The 7,406-nt window shown below is 52.4% G+C and overlaps 1 pseudogene; it reads left to right on the top strand.

The window, feature by feature from the left end:
* Positions 1–3,894: 3,894 nt before the first annotated feature.
* Positions 3,895–6,372, top strand: LOC124699607 (annotated as a pseudogene).
* Positions 6,373–7,406: the final 1,034 nt, after the last annotated feature.

Genomic DNA, 7,406 nt, shown 5'->3' with positions numbered 1-7,406 from the left:
CATTACGCACTGGGTTCAACATGTTATCCGACACGAGCCGATACCATCAATTCTCTTGACGAATCGGCTCGGGGGGCACCCAGGTAGATAAAATACGAGGATATACAACGGAAGCATCTCATCTTCGTTGATAGGTATTGGAATATGGGGGCCGATGCACGGGTCGGCCGTAAAACAACAAAAATAGATAAAAAGTGAAAATTCGAAAATTTTCAAGCACAGCCGATGCAGCAGACATCGACTTCAGAATCAAGAAACAGCCGATGCGTAGCCATCGACTCTAGTTGTGTGATGATTATCAAGCCTTCACCAAATCCAGGATTTCCAATCTGTGGGGCTAGTGCAGCTGAAACGGAAGATTATCGGCTGTCGGAGGAAGAAAGAGGATCGGCTGTGGCACATTCTCTCTGACATTCTCGCCTCGAGTAAGAGCTCGGGGGGCAGCTCACCTTGAAGGCTTTCCGCTCAGAGAAGCCGATTTGTGTTCAAATCGGCTGACGCTGCATAAGGAACTTTCCCACACACGATCGAGCCCAGGTCTATGCAGTTCATTCGCGTATCCTCGTCTCTGTTTTGCCTTGGCTGAGACTCGGGGGGCAACAGGCCTGGTAGATTGCTCTATTGAAGGACCGATGCGTTGTTATCGGCTCATTACACATTGGCAAAGGGGACGGATCGGCAAGGTCAGTAGGAGAGGTAAATCGGCTCAATCAAACTCAGAGGAAATCGGCAAAATCAAATTGGGGAACAATTCTTCATTGATAGGCGAGATTTCTTACATAAAAGAGCTAATTGCTCTCAAAAGGAAACACTAGGGGATACATTGCCCCATCTGCTACTACTGACCCTATGCTAGGGGTCCTATCTACGGGCCGTCACTGCCCTCGCCGTCATCAGAGCTCTCATCGGCACTGCTGCCGATGGGCTCCTCGTCGCTACTCCCGTAGCCCTCCACGGGGGCTTCGTCCCCGTCTTCGTCGTCGCTGCTGTCATCGTCCCACCACATGCGAAGGCGCTTCGCTGGTGGGTAGCCCTCGAGGGAGTCGTCGTCGTCGTCCTCCTCCTCCTCCTCTTCTTCCTCCACCACCCCCTCGGAGGAGGTGAAGTCGTCCCAGGAGAAGCGATCGTCATCGCTCTCCTCCTCCGGTTCCCCGTCGGCGAGGAAACGGAGGTCGCTCTCCCCGTCCGTCGAGGACCGGTCGTCCTCGGACCGAGATGGAGAAGTCATGGTCGACTCCTCCCGGCCGCAATGGCGCGGCGGGTGTTGGCCGCATGGGCCGCCGCCGGGTTGTGCTCCGGTGTCGGCTCGCGGGACATGGAGGACTGGGCTGGAGGGGTCCGATAGGGCGAGAGGAGGAAGAAGACATGATGGTGCGGGGAGGACTTTTGGACTGCTAATGCGAGGATGCGGAGCGAGAGCTGTTCATAGCGGTTAAATAAAAGGGGATACGGTGAAAATTCAATGCCACGGCGGTTTCCGAGGAAGTGGTGTTTGAAAGAAAGAGAAAAGACTGCCAAATCACGCGGAGAAGTTGAGAAGGCAAGTCATCATGGTGACGGATACTTGCGACGGTTACGCCACGACATGACCCGACGGAAGCGTAATGATTTTGGAAATACCATTTCCAAAACCAGGGGGGCATGTGTTATCACCAGGATTTGACCGCGATCAGGAGGTGGGCCGCGATCAAGATGGGCTTGGAAGATTACATATGAAAGATCTATGAAGCGGCCTCGCACGGAGAATTTGGGCTAGTTAGCCCGTGTATCTTAGTATAATAGATTGTGTATCGATTTAGAAGTTAGAGTTTATCTCGTGCACGGTTTAGTGCACGTCCACATTAGAAAGTCCCCTGGACTATAAATATGTACCTAGGGTTTATGGAATAAACAACAACTCACGTTCAACCCCAAAAACAAACCAATCTCGGCGCATCGCCAACTCCTTCGTCTCGAGGGTTTCTATCGGGTAAGCGACATGCTGCCTAGATCGCATCTTGCGATCTAGGCAGCACTAAGCTCACGTTGTTCATGCGTTGCTCGTACTTGAAGCGTTTTTGATGGCGAGCAACGTAGTTATCATTAGATGTGTTAGGGTTAGCATTGTTCTTCATTTAAGCATGCTTACGTAGTGCAACCCGTGCATATCTAGCCGCCCTCACGCCTATCTCAGGTGTGGGGGCGGCACCCGCTGATCATTATTTAGTAGATCCGATCCGTTACGATTGCTCCTTGTTCTACAAGGATTAGTTTAATATACTGCAATAGTTAGGCCTTACAAAGGGGGAGGATCCGGTGGCATGTAGGGTGGCGTTCGCAAGTCCTAAACGGGATGTTCCTAGGATCAACTTCATGTTGGTTTTTGGCCTTGTTTAGGATCGGCTTACGAGCACCGTGCGTGGCCGCAAGGCCCAACCTGGAGTAGGATGATCCGATTATGCGGTGAAAACCCTAAATCGTCGTAGATCTCATTAGCTTCATCTTGATCAAGCAGGACCACCAAGTATTCGTGCACCCCGTACGGATCATGGGTGGATCGGCTCTTTGAGCCGATTCACGGAGATAACACTGAGAGCCGATCGAGGCTCGTATTTAACGTTTACATGTATGCCACTGCGAGGAAACTAAGCGAGGCATCCTCATCACCTTCCTGACCGGGTATAGGTCGGGTGGCACGCCCTTGCACTTCGCAACGCCGCGTGTGACCAGAAGAGCATTGCGGGCCGTCGCTCGGAGGGGTCTCAGCCAGCCGCAGCTCTAGGCTCTTCCCGGCTCTACGGTGTTGACAAGGCCGCTGCCCGCCGGTGGGTTTTGGCAGTCAACAGTTGTATATTGTCGCAAAGGCTCATAGGATCCGGCTTATAAAGACTCCGGATCTAGGGTTACAAGATAGAGATCCTACTGGATACGATGAAGCATAAACTACGCAGGGTATTCCTTGTTTTGTACGTCATGAATCTGACCGACCTTCATTATGGGCTGGATTCGACATCTTGTCTCCGGACCAGATCCCTCCTTTTCTGATTTCCGGCAACTAGGCCACTTGGTGGGGTCATAGGCCTCACCACCATCTTTGGCCACCCGAGATTACCGAAATTAAGGGCCTATCGCGGTATACCTACTTAGCATATCCACGGCATAGACATAAATGATGATACACAATTTTTTAGACAAGAAATCTCGGGTCTTACAAAAATTCCTGAATGTTGGGGAAGCCGTGACCCCTGATTGTCCCCTGGCTAGAAGATGGTGTCCAGCACCCTGCTATTTAAGCATTCCTCTTTTGATTACCGAACGCGAGGAGGGAAAAGAAACAACATAAAAGATGAGAGAGGAAAAAAGAGACTGACATCACATCACACTTCTAGCCCCCTGCACCATCCAAGATGAGACTTAGGGTGACAGGCCGCCAGGCCAGGCCCGGCCAGAAGTATGTAGCGACTGCTCTTTACCTCAGCAAAGCTGTTAAATGGCTGCTCTGCTTCCTCGGCGAGACGGTATCCAGCACTCTGCTATTTAAGCAGCGCGGCATTGCTCCAGCCGGGCGATGTGGGACTAAATAAGGTGCTCTAATCCCGACCGCGCGCGTCTGCGATTTGGTTCCCGCTGGGACAATCCCTTTTGGGATCCTCGCATTTGGAATTAGGTACGAGTACAGTAGTGTAGTTCCAAAAATAAGGTAAACCAAAACCGCTGATCACCAAAATTGCACTTGAAAGACGAAACCAATATTGCATATGTCGGTTCCCAAAACGAAACCGAAACAGAATTGTCTCCCGATCCAAGTCCGAACCAGATCGAACGCCCTGAGCGCGTCTCCATATATACAAAGTCAAGCACGAAGCCTCGACAACAGTCTGCAGGACGCTTTCTGTGCATGAAGCCCCGATGATGATGGCCGGGCCGACCAAGAAGTCGCGGCAGTCCGGCGCCGGCCTGGCCGGGCTCGCCGCGCGCCTCACCAAGCGCCTCGCCGACGAGAACCCCGGCCGCAACCTCGTCTTCTCGCCCCTGTCCATCTACGCCGCCATCTCGCTGCTGGCGCCCGGCGCACGGGGAGAGACCCTGGACGAGGTCCTCCGCCTCCTCGGCGCCCGGTCCCGCGACGAGCTCGAGGAGTCCATCTCTACCATGGTGGCCGACGCGCTTAAGGACCGGTCTGGTTCCGGCGGGCCGAGCGTGGCGTTCGCGTGCGGCGTGTGGAACGACAGAACGCGCCCTCTGAAGCCGGCGTACCGTGAGGCCGTCGTCGCCAGTCGCCACCTACATGGCGGAGGCGCGCGCCGTGGACTTCCACGAGAACGCGGAGGACGCAGCGGAGCAGATCAACGCCTGGGTCGCAGACGTCACGAGGAACCTCATCAACGACGTCGTCTCCGCCAGGGCCTTTAAGACGAAGAAGACTGATGTCGTGATCGCCAACGCCGTATACTTCAAAGGCGAGTGGGACCTGCCGTTCTACGAGCGGAACACGAGGAGCAGGACGTTTCACCGGCTCGACGGCGCCGCCACCGACGCGCCCTTCATGCACAACTCGAGCCGCCACTTCATCGCCGTGCACGACGGGTTCTAGGTGCTCAAGCTGCCGTACAAGATGCCACAACAAGATTATAGCTGGGCGCCCAATTACCCCCGGTCGGCCAACTTAAAGTACTCCATGTGCATCTTCCTACCGGACGCGTACGACGGCTTGCGCGCCCTCCTCGACGAGATAACCTCTCGACCGGGCTTCGTGCACGACCACCTGCCATCTAGCACGGTCGAGGTCGGCGAGTTCGGGGTTCCCAAGTTCAAGCTTGAGTTCACGAGCAACGTCACCCGAATTCTCCAACGTTTGGGACTCGTGCTGCCGTTCGGCATGGGTGCTGACTTGTCGGACATGATAGAGACCGACGGCAACGGCTTGCCTTTGGTCGTTCAGGATGTCTTCCACAAGGCCGTCATCGAGGTCAACGAGGAGGGCACCGTAGCTGCGGCGGTCACCACCACGCCGATGGCTTTTGGATGTGCGCCGCCGATGATGCAGGAGCCGACGGTCGATTTTGTCGCCGACCACCCTTTTGCCTATTTCATCCTCGAGGAGTCTACCGGTGCGATCCTCTTCGCAGGGCATGTCATGGACCCTACCGATGACAAAGTTCCGGTGCGGAAAAGAAAGCCGGTTGCGGCCACGGCTAGAGGATACGAGTTGCCGCCGCCGATGCACTTGGGTCAAGTAGGGCAGACGAGGAATCTGCCAGGCTCGGGAGGCGTCTCTTTGAGGGGAGCGTAGAGAAAAACCTGGTCTTCTCCCCACTGTCCATCTACACCGCGCTTGCGCTCGTTTCCGCGGGCGCCCGTGGTGCTACACTTGACGAGATCCTCCATGTCCTCGGTGTGCATTCACGGGGCGAGCTGGAGGAGCTAGTCACGCGCATGGCGGCCGCGCTGAAGGACCGGTCAGAATCCGGCGGGCCAAGCGTGGCGTTCGCGTGCGGTGTGTGGAGTGACCTAACGTGGCCGCTGAAACCGGCCTTCCGGCATGCCGTCGTGGGAACGTACAAGGCCGAGGCCGGCGTCGTCGACTTCCTCCACGCACCGGAGGAAGCGCGGGGACAGATCAACACGTGGGCGGCGCATAAGACGAAGAACCTAATTAACTCCGTCCTTCCTCAGGGATCGATAGACCCGACGACAACCCGCGTCGTGGTCGGCAACGCCGTGTACTTCAAGGGCGCATGGGAGGGCAACCCGTTCGACAGGAGGCTCACCGTGCACAAGCCCTTCCACCGGCTCGACGGAAGCCACGTCGATGTGTGCTTCATGCAGAGCCGGATGAGGCAGTTCGTGGCCGTCCATGAAGGGTTCAAGGTGCTTAAACTCCGGTACAGGATGGCGGCACAAGGTCACACTAACAATGTGACACCAACGCCCGCTCCTTTTGACCGTGTTGAGCTTGAACGACGGCGGACAATCAGGTATGCTGCTCCACCCCAACGTGATGCTGACCCGACGTAGTTCTCGATGTGCATCTTTCTCCCGGACGCACGTGACGACATGCGAGGGCTGCTTGACACGATAGCGTCCCGGCCTGGGTTCCTACATGAACACCTGCCGCATCAACAAATCGATGTCCGTGAGATCCGGGCCGGTGCCCAAGTTCAAGTGGTGGACGACATCATCCACAAGGCGGTGATTGAGGTGAACGAGGAAGGTACTGAAGCCACGGCCGTCACCATGGTTATCTCCGCTGAAGAATGCGAAATACAACGGTGGTCGCCACCTCCGCAAGTGGATTTCGTTGCCGACCATCCGTTTGCGTTCTACATAGTGGAGGAGGTGACCGGCACCATTGTCTTCGCGGGGCACGTCCTCGACTCCTCCAAGGAGTAGTAGCTGCTGAGGCTGATGAGCACAACACATTTTTCTCCATCTATTTTTCTTTTGGAACTGATCTGCATACCAGCCGACGCATACTTATTACTATGCTCTTTTGTAGCCCATTACTTTGGAAAGCGTGTTTGATTTATTTTTTTTGCGAATGCAGTTTGGTTATATGTTTGTACGTGTTCCCCAAATAAAAATAAAAAGATTATCAGCAAACTTGGCCATAAAATTAAATTGATAACTAGTGATTCATGCAAAAACTCAATTCGGCTCTTCGGTGCGCATGATCCCTCTATCATAAAAATATATTTTCAAGTGTTAAAACAATTTACATGTACATCTTCATAATATATGTATGTTCATCAAGTTTCATGAAAAAATAATATTTTTTGTAGTCTACGTGAAAAAAGAGAAAATTTATCTTGTGACAAGTTTTTGTTTTAGCACCGAATTTTTTCTTTTTTTACACACGCCACACGATAAATCGATTTTTCATGAAACGACTTTGTAAACGCGTAGCACATGAAGATATATGTGCAAAATTTTTATTTCAAATTTTTTAACATTTCAAAATATGTCTAACATGCATTTTAAAATAAAGGGAGCATACGCTCCCGTGTACCACGTACACACTTGTTGACGAAACATGAGCACTACACATGCCTGTACTTTTTTTTTACTTGGAACGCTTCCGTTCAAACACGAGCACTACACATGCCTCTACTATTGGCTTGTCATAAACTCCCGATTATACTAATCGTTACTACCCCCTCCGTGTAGAAATCTAAGATGTTTTAATCTTTTTTAGGTTCACTTATTTTTGTTTGTGTCTAGATTATTTTTATTGTGTAGGTTCACTCCATTTAATTTATATCTAGCCTACTTTAAAAGTATATAAAACATCTTACATTAATGCACGGAGGGAGTAGATGTGAGATAGAACCGACATAGTAAATACCCACATTCAAACCCAAGAAAGAAAAACTCAAATTACATCCAAAGAACATGAGCAATAGTAGCAGGAAGGTAAAAAACAAAAC

Source organism: Lolium rigidum, chromosome 3 (assembly GCF_022539505.1).
Source record: "Lolium rigidum isolate FL_2022 chromosome 3, APGP_CSIRO_Lrig_0.1, whole genome shotgun sequence".
NCBI lineage: Eukaryota > Viridiplantae > Streptophyta > Magnoliopsida > Poales > Poaceae > Lolium > Lolium rigidum.
This window is presented reverse-complemented; position numbering and strand designations above follow the sequence as displayed.